The 18,534-nt window shown below is 47.5% G+C and overlaps 2 long non-coding RNA genes across 3 annotated transcripts; one reads left to right on the top strand and one right to left on the bottom strand.

Annotated features, from left to right (window-relative positions):
• The first annotated feature begins 1,421 nt into the window (after positions 1-1,421).
• On the top strand, positions 1,422-6,197 carry LOC120219695. 2 transcript variants are annotated; one of them, XR_005525365.1, is made up of 7 exons: positions 1,422-1,771; positions 2,079-2,139; positions 2,362-2,429; positions 2,552-2,660; positions 3,854-3,936; positions 4,063-4,123; positions 5,983-6,197. It is a non-coding gene; the product is annotated as an uncharacterized LOC120219695 (long non-coding RNA). The 2 variants fall into 2 exon arrangements; XR_005525366.1 differs by lacking the exon at positions 4,063-4,123.
• On the bottom strand, positions 2,426-15,785 carry LOC120219694. The gene is made up of 5 exons (XR_005525364.1): positions 15,692-15,785; positions 11,249-11,311; positions 9,788-9,892; positions 7,466-7,544; positions 2,426-2,553 (listed from the first exon to the last, which is right to left on the bottom strand). It is a non-coding gene; the product is annotated as an uncharacterized LOC120219694 (long non-coding RNA).
• Positions 15,786-18,534: the final 2,749 nt, after the last annotated feature.

Below are 18,534 nucleotides of genomic sequence, written 5' to 3'. Positions count from 1 at the left end.
GAGCACTGAGTTATGTTATTTGGAAACTAATTTGACAATAAACTATTTGTAAAATAAAAAAAAAAACAAAAAATTTGTGCATTCCCTCACACATTTCCTCCTTTGTGCAGTATTTCCTTTTGCTCGCAGGAGGAGGTCAGGGACTTTAGAGTCCCTCCTTCACGATGGGAAATAAACTCTTCCTTTTCTTGCCTGGAGACTCAGCTTTATGTGAGTCCTTCCCATACCTGGGGTTAGGGCCTGCTCTGTCTCACCGCCTTCTTGTTTTTGTTAAATTTGTAGGTCTTTCTGGGACTAGGTACAGCACCCTGACAACCTTTCTATCTTAAACCCCTTACAGCAGAGCCACTACATTACAACCACTCCAGAAAGCATTTGCTGAAGGACTGCCTGAGAGGCCAGAAGGAAACGCGCGTGCTTTTCTCTGTCGAGTGCTTTTGTCTCTGTTTCTAAGAGATTTTCAATTTTAAATGTGATTGTTGAGTACATCTAGTGTCAAGTTGAAACCCTTGAAATCGACACCACGAACAAAACAGTCTGACGGCAACACAGCAAACCAGCCTTTGTACACACTTCCCTTTGCTGCCTTCACTATTAATGAACTCAGTCTTGTTAAAATAGATTGGCTCCATGAAGTTGAGAATTTTCCATCTAAAATCTGTTTCCTGGAGATAAACCCAGACCGTGTGACAGTTTATATCAGATTATACTTCAGGAGATGTTGCTGCTCTAAGATTGGCCTTTTCCTCCACCAGCATATGTGAAGGTAGAGGCAGGGTTGCACTCCTGACCCCTAGTGATGTCTGAGCATGAGCTGCAATGTTGGTGAAGCCATATCCTGGAAGGTCACCTTTCAGGATGATTGTCTGTGTCAGGGTACCTTTTGTACTGAATATCAGGGCTCCCCATGGAGGTGTAAGACTAGAATAGGTGTAAGACTACCCTGCTTCATCCTGATGGGTACAGTTGGTCAGACATGGTTTGTCACATGGCTGAAATGAGCCTTCACCATTACAAACAAAAGACCAACTCTGGGAGCACAAAGTGCAATGATATTTGATGACTTTATGATGGAGTAGAAGCAGATGACTAGAAAGACTGCCCCAAAAGCAGAGATGTGGCAGCAGATAGAGGTTGAATTTTCTTTTAACTTAAATGGGGTGTTTGCTTCATTTCTCTGATGGTGATGTCAGTTTGTGCATTTATGGGAGAGGTGGGGCAAGGCATCTTTGCATAGGTCTTCAAGAGTGCTGGGATGTAAAAAGGCAGAATTTCTGAACTTTGACTGTTTATATGTCTTTCCCATCTTAGGAAGCTGAAAATGACACACTGTGAATTGGAGGCAAGGAAGAATCAGCTGGCAGCTGCAAGTAAAATTTGAACATAACTAAGGAAGAAATAAACAAGTACAAGCAAGTTCAGCTACTAATTACCAGCAGCTCATGAAACCTCTGTTCATTTTTTGTTTTTAACCTTTTTACAATGTTTAGACTCAGCATAGGAATATAAACAAAAATTCAGAGGACATATGCCTAGAGTATTAACAGATCAAAAAGGTCATGTGTAGAAAGAACAAAACGATTCAGTTTCTAAACATTTGTGGATCTCAAGCAATGCCCAGACTGTGGAAACTTCATCCATGCCAACGTTCCTGGGGGTGGTGTCCACTGTCATAATCTGTAGGAAAAGCAGTGTGTTGTAGGATGAATGATACTCATCCACATGATGGTGACATTTAATGGCCCTGGTCTTTGCAACCCTGGGAAACATGGTGAGGATATAGGTTAAAGGAGAACAGAAGTTTGTGATAAAGACACTTGTCACATGATGAATTAGGGGAAGATTGACAAGGGGGAGGAATTCTATGAACCCTACAGGCATGGAATAATGAGTATGTAGGAAAGGATGGAACAATAGCTTTGAGCCTACTGTACATTTGTAATCATGTGAAAAACGTTTCATGTGTAAGAGTAAATTATATCAGAGGACAGAAATGAGGTTGATGGGAACATGGGCAGATTATTTAAAATCATACCCAATATTGGGCCTTATTTGATGAGAGCAGTTGTAACTCACAGGCAACAAACTGAACAAGCACGAGAACAGCTGCAGCAGGCACAGCTCACCTTCAGACCCCAGGTAACCTGAGTTCTGCCTGACATACTGAGCCCTTTGTACCTCATGCGGCTGAGTGTAGTCGCCCTCAGAATCCCTATACACGGGCTGTTCATTGTTGGCATTTTCAGATTGCAGTTCGTGAGAAGAATGCTCAGGACAACTGGGGAAGGGTTTTCTTTTCCCTCCTCTTGTTTTGGCCCCCAGTCTGGCACGACTGAAGTCGGATGTGTTTCTCTCCCCCAGAACAAGACTCAGATCTGGGAGAGGGAGATGGTGGAGCAGAGCAGGGAGGTCTCCTACTTGAAACACAGGTGTGGTAGTTTGACTTGCCTCTTTATGGGTGTTTTGAGGGATGACGCCCACGCTGTTTGTTGTCTAGTAGAGTACGTGGTGTTGCAAAACTTATGGAAGTCTGTTCTTTTTCTGTATCCAGAACTAGATGGGATGAAAGGAAAGAGGCTTCCTGAGGGACGCACAAGGCAGAAACCAGTGCCTAGAAGGCCAGAGACGCAGGCCCCCCGAGGAGAGGCAAGGAGCACATGGTACGTGCAGCATCCTGATTTCTGCTGCGCAGCCTGTTCTGATCATCGTGTGGCCTGGAAAGAACCACAAGCACTAACAGCAGGTCGTCCGAAGGGGTGACAGGAGGGTGTTCTCCTCTGCTGCCCCGGGCAGCAGGGCACCTGTCCCTGTGGCTGGTGGAGCTCACACCCCTCCCCTGACTGCGGACCCTCCCAGCTCCTCCAGCCTCCCCCTACCTGAAGAGATGAGCCTGGAGGGGATGACAGGGCCTCATCCTCGTTCCCACCTTGATTCAATGTGGAGACTTTATGTTAGTTTATTTGAGGAGAAGGTCATTTAGTTACTATTTTAACATTCTTTTTGTTTTATTTTCTTGTGAGCCATAGCCCTCCCTTCCTAAATTCAAGTTCCATATAGCTTAGTCCTCTGATGTTATCAGTGCAACTCTGCAGCTTCACTGCTAAATTCCCAGAGTTTTCCTTTTCTCATTGGTGTAATATTGGTCTAAATACATTTCTATTTAGAAATACTTGTATAATAACTGTTCCCATGTGGAAGGCAGTGTATAGATAAGCAAAAAGATTGTACAACCCACCTGGAGCCTGAAGAAACATACCTGTCTTCAGGATTCATTGATGATATATGTCAAATCAGTATTCTCAGTTTTATTCTTTTTGAAGTTTATTTCTTTTTATTGAGAGTGAGTATGTCTGCGAGGGATGGAGAAAGAGGCAGAGAGAGAATCCCAAGCAGGCTCCACACTGTCAGTGAGGAGCCCAATGGTGGGCTTGAACTCACAAGCTGTGAGATGATGATCATGATGAAATCAAGAGTTGGATGCTTAACTAACTGAGCCACACAGGTGTCCTCATATTTATTCTTAGTCTGTAATGAAATAGTGATTTCCCATGATGCACAGAGAGAGCTCTGTTTTACTGATGAATTCTAAATTGCTAGTTGATCCTGACATGTCTACACTTATTTGTTTCATTATGAAAAACATGAACCAGGGCACCATGGGGTCTGCATTACTGTGAGGGGATGGTTCTCCCCCTGACCAATGGGGGTCACCTGAGCCATGTGGAATTACCCGCTGCCTCTGGTCAGGGACCTGAGTGTAGAGAAAAGTTCAAGATATGTGAAGAATGAGATGAGGGCTTGTTTTTATTCCGCACAGTCCACTAAAACCAGAAGAAATCTCTATCCCTTCCAGGGCCTTTAGCAGATCCAGAAACTGGTGTGACCTCTGTGAGTTACAGCAGCTCTGACTCTACCAAGAATGCAGACAAAGACAAGGTAAGTGCTGAGGCCATTCTCAGTGGTGACTCTTTTGGGAAACTCTCATCTTTCTGTACAGCATGCTCTCCTGGCCTTGTCTGTTGTGTGTTGTGTGATATGTCTGCTTGTTGTTTGTTTTCCAAGGGCACACTCTTATCCTGGGAGCCCACAGCCTTCGCTATTTTCAGCCTGTCGTCTTTGTATGGTAAGTTTAGAAGACCAAAGTGCTTAGAGGCTGAGAACCTTAAGACTAGCCCTGTGTTCCTGGAAATAACGAGAGGAGGATGACCCCACACTCCAAATAGAAGTCTCCTGGCCTGGGTGACTTCTTCCAGACCTCACCTCTGTGGGAACAGTGTGGCTGCCGTGTCTTCCTTCTTTTTTCTTTTTTTTTTACAAATAGTTTATTGTCAAATTAGTTTCCACATAACATCCAGTGCTCATCCCCACAAGTGCCCTCCTCCATGCCCACCCCCCCCCCACATCCAGCAGTTCTCAGTTTTTGTCAGCATTCAAGAGTCTCTCATGGTTTGCCTCTCTCCCTTTCCCCCACCATTTCCCCCCTTGTTCCTCCGTCAAGTTCCTCCTAATCCTCCTATACGTGCAAACACATGATATTTGTCCTTCTCTGCCTGACTTATTTCGCTCAGCATAACACCCTCAAGGTCCATCCATGTTGCTGCACATGGCCAGATTTCATTGTTTCTCATTGCCATGGAGTATTCCATGGTATAGATAAACCACATCTTCTTGATCCATTCGTCCGTTGATGGACACTTAGGCTCTTTCCAGGTTTTGGCTATTGTCGAGAGTGCTGCTATGAACATTGGGGTACATGTGCTCCTATGCCTCAGCATTTCTGTATCCCTTGGGTAAATTCCTACCAGTGCTATTGCTCGGTCACAGGGGAGTTCTATTGTTAATTTTTTGAGGAACCTCCACACTGTTTTCCAGAGGGACTGTACCAGTTTACATTCCCACCAACAGTGTAAGAGGGTGCCCGTTTCTCCTTTCTTGATTCTGGCCAGGAGATTACCCTGTTAAAAGTCTGTGTTATTAGTTGAAATTCAAAAGTGCAAAAAGACATCATGACTGCAACTTCATACTTTGTGCCCTGTGCAGTTGAGAGTGGCCCGACACAAAGTCAGTGTCATCACTCCTCACCTTCCCATCTTTATTGGCAACTGAGTTGTCTGGAAACCTTCCAGCCATACCTTAGGTAAAAATCATTTGAACACTGTCTCCTTCAATGGTGTTTATAGGAGCTGTTTCTGGTTGTGTCCCCAGTCACTGCTAGAGCTGATACAGTCTCATGACATATCCCAGGAGTTTTATCCCAGAAAGCAAAACACATTTGCATTATGTGAATTTCTACCTCTTTCTTCTGTTGGGCATAATGACTCTGGGTCCTGTAGTCTGCTTAAAATCAGAATTCCCCATGAATTAAGATGAGCACACCTGAGCTTTGTAGACATTCACAAGTACCTTGTTCCTCACAGCTTTTCCCTGCAAGACTCCAGGCATCCTCCACTCCCCAGAGGTCCTCGAGGCCGCTGACAGCACTTGAAGAGGGAAGACCCCTTTCTCAGGCAGAGGAACAGAGGGGTCACAGTGAGGGGCTGGCTGGAGAACTTTCCCCAGGAGTGGCTGTGATTCCAGGAGCAGAAGAGGAGCGGTTCGTTCACACTCATTTTTTCCTGTGTGTGTGTTCTTAATATACCAAACACAGCGCATCTGCAGGCGCCTCCGAGGAGGGATGCAGGGTGAACCTGGACATGGATGTCTGCCTGGAAGAATGCTACTTCATTAGTCTGTAATTACCTCTGTGAATCCTCTAGGATAGGACCCTTGCCATTTGGCTTTTGCAAACATGGGCAATGATGTATGGTGACAGTAGTTTCACCTCTTGCATCTACTACCCCAAGCTGTAAGTAGTACCCAGTGGCAAGGACAGAGTTTTCAGATACTGATGCTACTCTCCTGGATCCTGGTGGCAGAGAAGGTGGCAGGTGCTGACACATTCTTCTCTGGGTTTCAGCTGCTTTTGGTGTTGTTCTCTGGCAGATGCACATAGCTGTCACTTCTGTGCTGCAGGGCAGTGTGGCTCTATGGGGACCTCCTCCATTAACTGGAACATTCTGCATGCCCTACCCTGGAGGCCTACTAATGGGCTTCTGGGCACATCCATCTCCTGAACCTTGGTGGCCCTGAAGACCACCCTGAGCCCCTTGATCTACAACACTTGGTAAGATGATCTGGGCAGTAGGAGTTGACTTGCAAAGCACCCTCTTATTTTTGTTGTTGTTGGGTCTTTGGCCAAAGTGCAGAGGTGGTACCACAGACCATTGCTCTGCAAGGGAAAATGTGTCTGCCGCCATTACCACATTCCTCAGGTCTCTCATGATCGACAGATCATCTTTGTCATGGTTGGTACAGGTATCTCTTGTGGAGAAGGAATGGGGCTGTCTGCAGAGAAGCAGACATAGAGGTTCAGCAGAACTGCCCTGTCCCTCGTCCATGTGCTGAGCACTGTGGGGCATGACACACAGCCTAAGGTCTATCCATCTACTTGTGCCCCCAGCCATCCATACTCATCCGATGAGTGATGTATTAATACATTGGAATCAGGGCTTTTAGGAGTCTTCATCAAGTGATAAGGGGTAGTTCTTCAAGTTCTTCCTGGGGATCACCTGAGGCACGTGGGATACCCTCTGCATGTGATTTGAGATCTGACTGGGGCCAAGATCTTCAGTTGTCTGAAGAATGAGGGCAGGGTTTTTTGCTTTTGAATCTCCAAACAGTCTACTCAAATCAGGATAAACCTCCATCCCAGATCCAGAAGCAGGTGTCACTCCCGAGAGTGCCATGAATACTGACTGTCCCCAAACTGCCGAGAAGCACAAGGTAAATGCTGTGGCCATTTTCACTTGTTTTTCTGGACACCCACATCTTTCTATACAGCACGCTCTCCTGCCATTGTCTCTGGTTTGTGTGTCATATGCTCTATCTGCTGGGTTTTTTCCCCAAATGCACAACCTTTACCCCCAAGTCTACAGACATTCTTGTTTTCCACCTGGCATCTCTCTGTGGTAAGTTTAGAAGCTAACTGTGCGTAGGGGTGAGGAACATAGGATCTTCCCAGTGTGTTCCTGGACTAAATCAAGGAGGACGACACCACACTCCCCTTGGAAGCCCCCCGGCTCGCCTTATTCCTTCGGGGCCTCCTCAGTGTGGAATCGTTGCTCTTGCTGTTTCTTCCTTTCCTGTTTCTGTCAAGGGTTTTAATGCATTCAGGAAAATCTGTGGATCTCCTTAGAATCTCAAAATACAAACTGCTTTCACTACAACTTATGTGTAATTTAGAGTGTTCTTTGATGAAAGAAATTTCATACCCTTCAACATTCCACCTTTTTTTGGTAAACGTGCTGTCCAGAATCCCTTCGGGTGTGCCCTGGGTTTAAATATCCTGAACTCTAAGAGGTGACATATTTGTTGCAGAAAAAATGCACCGAAACTTCAGTTGTAAAGAGAAAAAACCCAAAATTACCTGCGTGGCCAGTCCCCACCGTGTCCTTCACTTGTGTTCACATGATCAGGTTCTGCTGTGTCCTTTGTCATGGGTACAGCTAAAACACAAAAAAAAAATCAAAGTGCATTTGTGTTAATTCTGTTATTTACAATTTGAGCTCATTTTTCCAGAGGACACAATTACCCTGTAAAGCGTGCTGTAGTTTGGCTGAGAAGCACTCTGCATGAAAATGCATTAGCTGAGGGGCGCCTGGGTGGCTTAGTCGGTTAAGCGTCCTACTTTCGCTTAGGTCATGATCTCGCGGTTCGTGGGTTCGAGCCCCGCGTCGGGCTCTGTGCTGACTGCCAGCTCAGAGCCTGGAGCCTATTTCAGTCTGTGACTCCCTCTCTCTCTGACCCTCCTCTGCTCACGCTGTCTCTCTCTCTCTCTCTCTCCCTCCAAGTAAATAAATAAATAAATAAACATTAAAAAAAAACTTTAAAAAAAAAGAAAATGCATTAGCTGAATCCAACTAACAGGTATAGGTTACCTGCTTCTCTAAGAGCATGCTTTTCCAGGTCCTCTGCTGGACCTCAGGATCCCCATCGCCCCATGTGTCTCTGTGCCCACAGACAGCACTTCCAGAGAGGAGAAGACCCCACTGCTGGGAGAGAAGCACATCGGCAGAGGCAGATCTTTGAGCCATGAGGGCTAGGGTTCCCTGTGTGGAGACTGGAATTTCCATTCTTTCTCATTCTGCAGTTCTTCACATACAAATATGCAGCCTCTGAATGGAGGGGAAAGGTGATCCTGGACTTAGGAAAGCATCTATCTGGAATATGCTAATTTGTTAATTTGGTATTAAGTCCCTAAATCTTCTAGGAAGAGACGGCTTGCTGTTCTACGTTTCCAGGCATGTGGGGACACTAGTTTATGCCAATAACATCCATTCACCACCCCAAAGCTGTAGGCGAAACCCAAAGTATGGGCGGAGATTTTGGCACTGATGCTACCCTCTTGGAACCTGGAGGTGGGGAAGCTGGCGGGAGATGAGCTCTGCTTCTTTGGGTTTCTGCTCTTTGCCGGTGTCAGTGCCTGTTCTGTCCTATGACCACAGCGTTCACTTCTGTTCCACAGGCCATTATGTATGCAAGAGGGCCTGGTCCCGTCCCTGGATCGCCTTGCAGACCCTACCCCATGGACCACTCTTCATCACCAATCATGGGCTATATGGGCCACCTCCCCCTCCTCCACCTACTGTATTTGTTAAGATGACCTGAAATGGGTGAGTGACTGGTAACACATATTCATCTTATTGGTGGGAATGATGTAGAGATGGTTGGGAGTCTTGGGATCTCAACTGCCAACCTGCCTGAGGACATTGAACATATCTCAAGTTTCCCAGGACATACATACATTGGGCAGTGTCACTTCCCTGTATGAAAGTGAGCTAGAGGTTTCTCTGGTCAAAAGGAAAGAGGATTTTTTACACAAAAGCAGACGTAGCAGCAGTACTGGTGGGTATTTTGGAGACACTGTGTCTTGAGTTCTGTACAGAATGAGGCGTACCCCTAACTTTACTGCTTCAGGGGTCCTGTGTGAAAGGGATACATGCATTAAGTGACTCAGATCTTGTGATCATCATAATCAAAGCACCAGTAAAGGAACTGGGGAAACTTGAATCACTCAGAAATAGAAGACAAGTTGTAGACAGTAAGCAGAGTTTGAGGAGGTGCAGAGGGGAGGAGGTTGGGGTCAGTGAGATCCAGTTGGAGGTCATTCCTGGGCAACAACCTGAGCAGGGAGTGTGAGGTCCACACAGAGCTGCCATGTGGGGGTCACTCTCCATGCACAATGCAGGGTTCATCCCTGGAATGTCAGTGTTGCCAAAGTACACCTAGGTAATCATCTAAAAAGATGGTTATGTCCCTGGGTTTTCTGAAGGTTCTAGATATTTGTAGGGGGAAAATGCCCTGGAGATATGGGAAATTTAACTTGGTCTTATGGAAATGCGTGTCTGCCCAAGTTCATATCCCTCAGTGAGATAGGATCAAGATCAGCTGAGTGCCTGCATTGGACTTCAGTCTGGGTTCAACCTACAATTCAGGGTTGGCCAGAAGCCACCCCTGCTGGACCCCTGTCATCACCCTGATTATAGCTTTCCATCTCCTCAAACTTCTCTCACAATATCCCTAGTCTTTGCCCATGTTCCTGCTGTCTCAAGCCGTCATACCAGTTCTCAGTGAGACCTACTCAGAGCCTCAGCTGTGAAATAGGGGTAATATTTGTGTCAAGAACATTATTAAAGAATACATTAAATACATAAAACATCTTCAAAATGTCTGGGAAGTATTCACTCACCTTCTCACAGTTTCAATGAAGTTATCTCCACACAATGATCATCAAAAAAAGACGTTCGTGGAAATTCATTCAACGAAGACTGTTAACACCTCAGTCCAGGAATTGCTGTTTGAAACGATAAGACAGAGACCCTCATTTTTCTATTAAAATTCATGTCCTACCAGACAAAGAAAGAAAATTATGAGAATGTGTATATTCAGAGATCTACATCTGAGAGCTAAACACAATAATTTTCCATTACATGCAGCCACACATGAAAGTGTTCACCTGAGGCCACAGATAAAGTACAGAAGACAGAGTGCATGTAGGAAAACATAAGATCATAGGGAACTTAACCAAAATCTCTTAAATCTCACTGATTCTGAAATTTGAAGAGGACTGTGCAAAGTGACCGACTACAGTGATTATATAATTTTTAAAAGGTGTGTCAGCTCTGCCTGAATGCTTTCCCTACACACCCTGCCCCCTACACTTTGTCCTTTCTATGACCCTTAATAACCCTCCACTGTTCTGTCTCTGTGTCAGCACCTGCTTCTAGGAGGACCTAGTCTCTTCACTCCCTATCACTGCAGACAGTGGGGTTTCTGTACAGACAGGAAACAAACTGACAGAAATGGTGGTGATGGAGGATAGTAGCGAGATCACCCTTTGTGCAGGGGAGCCCAAGGGAGTTTTATGGGGTGGCGGGAACTTCTTATATCTAGATTTCAGGGGTGTTTGTGCTCATTTATCAGAGAAATATTCACTGTCTCCCTGGTGCCTCAGGGTCAGACAGACATGTGTCTGTCTCTAGGATATGGCTGACTTCTAATGGTGGGTAAGGAGGAGGGACCAGCAGTGACTGTGGGAGATGGCATGTGTGAGGAGGCCACACGTGGAGTCAGACCCTGGCCCAGGAGGTCAGCTCTCCCCACACAGCACCATGTGCAGGAGGGCTCTAGGGACCAGAGATATCTTCATTGGTACCATGAACTCCATAATCCTCCTCCAGTTTCCTCAATGAGGGATGGCCAGGGCACAGGCCAGCAGCTGGAGGTCACCCTGACAATTGGCTGGAGTGGATGAGTGGGCCTGGGAGACTGAGTCAGAGGGAGGGGCAGGCAGAAGGTAGCGGCAGGGAGTTCCAGAGAAGAAAGGAAGGGAAGGGAAGAAAGTGGACTTTTCTCTACTGGCTTCACCTTCGTAGCTGTGTGAACAAAAGGGGATTCTTGTCTCTGATGGTGGCAAAGAGGGCTGGCAAAAAGACAGAGTGACATTCTCAGCTCAAGTACCGAGAGGATATCTAACTTGTTTCTGAATGCCTAACACAGGAAGCCCGTGCTTTGTGTCATAATTTGAACTGCAGCTAGTGTCATTTAGTGAAAATTCAATTATGAAGCCCTCATCCTTAAAGTAGCACAACAAAATTATATGAACAGAGTGATACAATAGAGGATAAAGTCCAACGGATGCAATACTCACAGGAATATAGACTATTGGAAACGGAGGTACCCCAATGGAGGCATTCAGACATCTGGACAACACCTGAAAACGTAAAAAAAAAAAAAAAAATTGATTCCTTACCACAAGAGAAACATTAACATTAGGCACAAACAGATCATGATTTAAGGTTTAGAAATAAACTTTATAACTTCATGGGGTTATATCCATGAGATCAAGTGTCATCAAAGGATACCCTTTAAGGCTATTTATGTAAATTATACCTCATTAAATATAGTTTCAAAACATTAAATACTAGAATAAAATGTGGGTTAGTTCCTTTCTAATCCTAAAGTGCATGGATGATAGGAGTCTGTGTAACCACTTATTAAAAATCCAAAAAATTAAGACATTTAAAAAATTTATAATAGAGTAAGAGGACCCTGAGCTCACCCTGCCCCATGTTTTCAACTACATAACATTCACATCCAAGTCCATAAGCCAGAGAGAGATCCAAAGACTAGCAGAACAAACTCCACAACTCAACAGAGAGAAGCTGCACCTGAACTGTTAGGAAGGTCAGAAAGGAAGACAGCTGCCTGCAGAGAAGGCAGAGAAAATGAGCCCTGACCCCAGGGAGCTCAAACAGGGAAGACTAATCCCCGTAACATCTGGCTTTCAAAACCAGAAGGGCCGAATTCCTTGAGTTTGGATCCTGGAGCTTAGGAGGTCAGCTGACTCAGCACCGGGTGATCCAGGAGGGTGAGTGATAGCCAGGACCCTGCCTGTGTGGAGAGGCAATGTAAACATGGCAGTTTACACTATGCCAGAGGCCACAGGAGACAGATGTGTTCATGCTGATTTCTGGCTGGTTGGGTGACTTCTCCAACGATGAGGGAGCTCACAGGCCCCACTTTTCTACCCCACTCCCCAGAATAAGCGCAGAAGCACCTACCAGGGGGTTGGGCTGCACAGACCCTTGCTACCTAACCCGCTAGCAGTGTGGCTGTCCCAAGAGATCTCTGGGGGACTCACCCACTCGAAGCCTGCTGGCCTCAGCACTTGGGTCAGGGCAAACTCTCTTAAAGCCATATGGGCGCCTGTTCCAGCCTGCTGCGTGCAAAGCTGCCACGGCACGCTGTGCACATCTGCACCGCAGATACAGCTGTGTACACCCAGCCACCCTCCTATGTCTCCCCCAGCCACCGAGTCACTCTGCACAGCCTCGACTCCCCGGATGCCCTGCTGCAGAGCCACCAGCCAACAAAGGACAGCTACAGACTCATCAGCAGAATCTTGGCAAGCCAGAAGCGAGTGACCTGACCTAGTCAAGGTAGAGAATGGAAAAATCAGCAGCCAAGAATACTCTATCCAGCAAGGCTATCATTCAGAATAAAAGGAGACAGATTTTCCCAAAAACTAAAGGAGTTTGTATCACTAAATAGGTACAGCAAGAAATATTAAGAGGGATTCTTTGGAAAGGAGACCAAAAGAGGCAAAAAGTAGAAAATACAAATCCAGTAAAAATGAGTATTTCTGTAAAAAAATCAACCAAGGAACTCACAAAAATGGATATAAAATATAATAACATGTACCAAAACATATGGAGGAAAAAATAATGGGTTCAAAGTTAAATGACCATCAACTTAGTACAAACTTCTAAATGCAAAGAAATTATATAAAAACTTAATGGTGGCCATATATCAAATATCACTCATAAATATGCAAAGAATAAGGAAAAAGAGATCAAAACCTATCACTAAAGAAAACCAGAGTAGGCTGCGACTTGAACTGAAGCACCAAGCCTGACCGGCAACTACCTCTGCACCTTAAACTCAAACCTCCGGGGAGATCACTGCACTGCTGGCTGAAGAGATCCTGGGTCATCCTGGGATCCTACTCTAACCCTAGCCCCACCCCTACACGTGACTCGCACCCGCGCATGCGCCCTTACTTTAGACCTCCAGGGAGATCACGAGGCTGGTGTGACTTGTGCCCTGGCGACTCTCCTGGGAGGAACTCTATCTCTAGCCAAGGCTGTCTCCCATGGGAACCCAATTCCTAGGTCTCAGAAAACCAGGGACACGCGGCCTGGAGGCGGTGCTGGATTACTCGGCGTGGAACAAGGAACATCACCATGCCATTGCCAAGCCCCGATGGAGCTGCATGAGGGGTGTCCTGAGGCCCGTCTCTAACCTAGCCCAAAGAGAGGGCTGGCCTTGGAACCCCAAGCCTAAGCCTGACCGGCCCCTCCAATGCACCCTCAACTCCGTCGTCTGGATAGAGCACTGCACTGCTGGGGGTTCAGTGCCTGGGGTCTCCTGGGATAGAACCCTAACCCTAAGACTAACCCTAAAGCTAACCCTCCCTCCATCTGTAAACCTACAGCTAACCCGCACCCACGCATGCACCCTCACTTCAGCCCTCCAGGGACATCACGGGACTGGTGGCACTTCTGCCCTGGCGACTCCACTGGACGGAACCCTGACCCTAGCCAAGGCTCTCCCCAGGCGGACCCAACTCCTAGGTCTGAGAAAACCAGGGACAGGGGCCGAGAGGAGGTAACAGGCTTAATCAGCATGGAATGTGGAACATCACCGTGACATGAACAAAGCCCGGAATGAGCTGCACAAGGGGTATCCTAAGGCGTTACCATAGCTTGGCCCACAGAAGAGACTGACCCTTGAACCCAAACACTAAACCTGACCGACACCTTTCCCTGCATCCTCAAACTCAACCCTCCAGGGAGAGCACTGCACTGCTGAGTGATCAGTTCCTAGAGCATCCTGGGATCTTACTCTAACCCTAACCTAAATACTAACCCTAACGCTACCATTACCCCTAAGCCTCAGTCAGTCTGAAACCCTATACCTGACTCGCAACCGCGCATGCGCCCTCACCTCCAGGGAGATCACAGGGCTGGTGTCCCTTCTGCCCTGGCAACTCCCCTGGTTGGAACCCTCACCCTAGCCAAGGCGCTCTGCACATGGGGACCCAATTTCCGGGTCTCAGAAAACCAGGGACAGGGGGCCCAGAAGTGGTGGCGGCTTAAACAGCATGGAACATGGAACATCACCACGGCTTTAATAAAGCCATGATCGAGGTGCACAACGGGTGTCGGGAGGGACTTGAACACTAATCCGGACCACCAACTTCCCCCTACAGCCTCAACTCAGATCTCTGCACTGCTGGCTGATGAGATCCTGGATCGTCCTGGGATCTTCCTCTATCCCTATCCCTACCCTACCCCTACCCACATGCACACGCACAAGCATACACAGCAGCACGGTTCACAGTAGCCAAATGGTAGAAAAACTACGCAAATGCCCATCGGTGGGTGAATGGAGAAACACACTGGGCCTACCCATAAACAGCAACATTATTCTGCCATAGAGAGGAATAAGGAAAACGGCGCGGCTGTGGAGCACAGTGCGGGGTTCCTCAGAAAGTGCGCACAGAACTGCACCCCTGCACACACACACCCGGAAACTGAAAGCAAAGCCTTGAGCGGATATTCACGTTCCCTAAGTCACAGCAGCTTCTTTACAACAGCGAAGAGATGGAAGCAACTCAAGTGACGGCTGACAGATGAATAAATGCACAAATTGTGGTCTACACACAACGGAATACAGCTCAGCCTTACAAAAGACCGGAATTTCCGCTACAACACGGATTGACTCTCGCAGACATGCTGAGTGAAATACGCCAGGCACAGGAGGACAAATACTTTCCTTGTCCCAAGTGAACCCATTTTTCCTGGTAGAAGCTGGAGGTATTATATTGAAGGTAAACAGAACTAATAAATGCGTACACTCGCAGGACACGACACGGACACAGAAACCCACGTGCATATCGACACACGCATGACGACCCATCGGAAAGAGACACGAAGAGACGGACCCGCTGACACCTATGTCAGAAGGAACCACGTGCCCGGGAGGCACTCTGAGCGAGGAGGGGACAGGCCTGCTCTCTAGGACGACAGGACGCTGGTGACAGAAACGCAGGGAGACGCGCGGGGACGGAACGCCACTCTGTGCTCCTGGACGCGGGGGAATCCGTCCTGTGACAACGTCCTTCCTCCCCCTGGGCGATCGGCACAACCGGGGCCATCGGCACCGAACTCCTCACGACGCCTCATGACGCCGTGTCTCACGCGGAACCGGCCCCCCTACCCGCGGGGCCACAGCGGCGGGAGCGCGAGCACCGCCCGGGCACCTGCTCGCGGGCCGCAAACCGCGTGAGGACGCGGCGGGAACCGAGTCGGCGCGGAGCAGAAACAGCGACGCGCGGCCCCGCGGCCCCTGAGCTGGAAGAGCCGACGGCCGCTTGCACAGCCCCCGCTGGACCCCGCGTCACCGCGCACGAGCCGCGCCAGGCCCCACCCCGCCGGGCCTACCCCGCCAGGCCCCCTGAACACCGACGCCCTCAGCGGTGTCTGCTCCGGAAGCTCCCCCTCCTCCCCCCGCCTCGCTTTCTCCTCACCTGCTCCTCCCGCGCGGCTCCTGAGGAGGCCGGTTCGTGTCTCGGGCCACGTCCTCCGAAGCCCCATGGCGGGACGTGGGGACGCCGAGCTCCGTCACGCGGGAGGCGGGGCTGAGTGCGCGTGAGAGCGTCGGGGAGCGGGGCTCCGGCGCCCCCTGCAGGCAGTGAAGGTAGCGCAGGACACGCTGCGCTCCGGGGCCGTGGACGCGGCGCCCCCTTCTGGCCACCTGCTGAATCCATTACATTTTGGAAATGGCGCCCTATCCCCCAACGTGGCCCCAAATAGGTAAGAAACAATTAATTGGAAACCATATGAAATGTACACATAAGCTTTACAACCTACCCCAAAATTCATTGGAAACTGTAGATAAATTTAAAATGGAAACACAAGGTGCAGCTCTTCCTGCCCATGGGTCCTGTCCCTGTACCTTAATAAAATCACCTTTTTGCACCAAAGATGTCTTCAAGAATTCTTTCTTGGCTGTAGGCTCTGGACCCGCGAACCCCACTATCACCCCACCCCAAGCTTCATCATTTATATGGTGCCCATCCTTTTCATCTGGGCTCTGAGACGGTGCAAACCTGATGAGTACTATTTCCTTCCTTTACCCTCATTTAGGGCCTTTTGAGAAGTGTGGTCTTTTTGGAACATTTTCATATTGATTGCTAAGGCTACAATCCTCTTGCTTGTGGCTACTCTCAGGGAAGGAGAAAACCTGCCTTTTTGCTGGAAGTTAGTACCCTGTCCAGAATGGTCACATCTTTAAGGAACTCAGACTGACTATGAAGCACAATGTTAATAAAGCCCCTTGAAAATGTTACCCTGATACCTTGTTTACAGAGTTCCCAGTCATGAGGGAGCATAAGGGAAGCTGATAGGCTGCTAACAGCCCCCCCCCCCCCCCCCCCCCCCCCCCCCCCCCGCCAAACACACAAGGTGGTATATGTGTGATATTCCTCAGGCACTCCTGGGTGTCCAAAAGGAAGGAAAGGAAAAAAAAATTGTTAACTGATAGAGATCATAGTCCTGCAGGACTGAAGTTTCCATTCCCCTCCATAGTGATGTGGGAAACAAAGGCAGAAGGAAATGGTATGGAAGATAGAACTAAATTTCCTTATAACCTGCAGTCCACTGACAAATACTTGAGGCTGGCAGAGTAAAATGTTTCTCCAGGAACTCCTTACTGTCTTAATGCTAATTCTTTGCTAGAGGGAAAAACAACCCTAGCTTGACAATACCTAGGCCTCCAGTATCCTGGGAGTCTTCTTTAGCATATGAAAATCTCTCTGGAAACTTCTCTTGGACTTTACCTCACCCCCAACCCCACAGTATAAAACCAGTCTGTTGTCATGATCCTGGGGCAGCTCTTTCTGCCCATGGGTCTTGTTCCTGTGCTTCAATAAAATCACCTTTGTGCACCAAAGACGTTTTCTAGAATTATTTCTTGGTCTTCAACCCTGGACCCCACGAACCCTACTATCACCCCCCCAAAAACCTCATTATCCCGCACCCTTACCAGGTGAGTAAAGAATGTGACTTCCTGGCAGGTGCAGGATACTCAGGATACTGTGGGGACTGCATGAAGAAGAATCTGGAAGACAGATGATCCTTTCTACTCAAGGAGGTTCAGACATGTTGCCTATCTTGGATTGGCTGCCTCTGCTTGTGGTGACTCCTGTATATAAATACCTTCCCCATATGACCAATGTTGACCCATAGGTAGGGGGACATCTATATGCCCCTACTCAGCAGGCAGAAGTTACAGAAGATGAGACCTTCTGCCCTCAGCAACCTCAAATATTTTAAGGATCAAAACTGTTGGGGGTGGGGTATGATGTGGGAAACAAAGGCAGAAGGAAATAGCAGATAAAATTAAATTTCCTTATAACCTGCAGCACATTGACAAATACTTGAGGCAGGCAGAGTAAAACGTTTCTCCAGGAATTCCCTACTGTCTTACTGCTAATGCTTTGCTGGGGCAGGAGGGGGGGAACAACCTTAGCGTGACAACAGCCAGGTCTCTACTATTCTGTGAATCTTCTTAACATATGAAAATCTCTTGGGGCGCCTGGGTGGCTTAGTCGGTTGGGTGTCCGACTTTCGCTTAGGTCATGATCTCGCAGTTCGTGGGTTCGAGCCCCGCGTCAGGCTCTGTGCTGACTGCCAGCTCGGAGCCTGGAGCCTGTTTCAGTCTGTGACTCCCTCTCTCTCTGACCCTCCCCTGCTCACGCTGTCTCTCTCCTATAAATAAATAAAACATTAAAAAAAAAAATTAAAAAAAAAAAAAAAAAAGAAAGAAAATCTCACTGGAAACTTCCCCTGGACTTTATATCCCTCAACTCCATGGTATGTAACCAGTCTCTGCTCCTGGTCCTGGGGCAGCTCTTCCTGCCCACTGCTCCTGTTCCCCTGCATTAATAAAATCACCTTTTTGCAACAAAAAATAAAATAAAATAAAATAAAATAAAATAAAATAAAATAAAATAAAATAAAATAAAAACACAAGCAGCATCTGGGTAGCTCAGTCAGTTGAGCTTCTAACTCTTGATTTCTGCTCAAGTCATGATCTCATGATTAGTGAGATCAGCACCACAATGGGCCCTGTGCAGACAGTGCCAATCTCTCAAAATAAATAAAATTTAAAAAATAAAACTCAAACACAAAGACCAATCCAAAAAAGAGAAAAACTGATAACACGGACTTTATATACTTCAAACATCTACCCTGATAAACCTTGTTCAAAGAACCAAAAGACAAGCCACAAACTGGGAGAAAAAATTTGCAAACCACGTGTCTGAATTCAGAATGTACCCTGATCCTAAACCCTAGCTGTCTCAAGATC

This window comes from Hyaena hyaena, unplaced genomic scaffold (genome assembly GCF_003009895.1).
Source record: "Hyaena hyaena isolate Hyena2069 unplaced genomic scaffold, ASM300989v1 scaffold_638, whole genome shotgun sequence".
Taxonomy (NCBI): Eukaryota; Metazoa; Chordata; class Mammalia; order Carnivora; family Hyaenidae; genus Hyaena; species Hyaena hyaena.
Note: the sequence above shows the minus strand (reverse complement) of the source record. Positions and strands in the feature narration are given on the sequence as shown.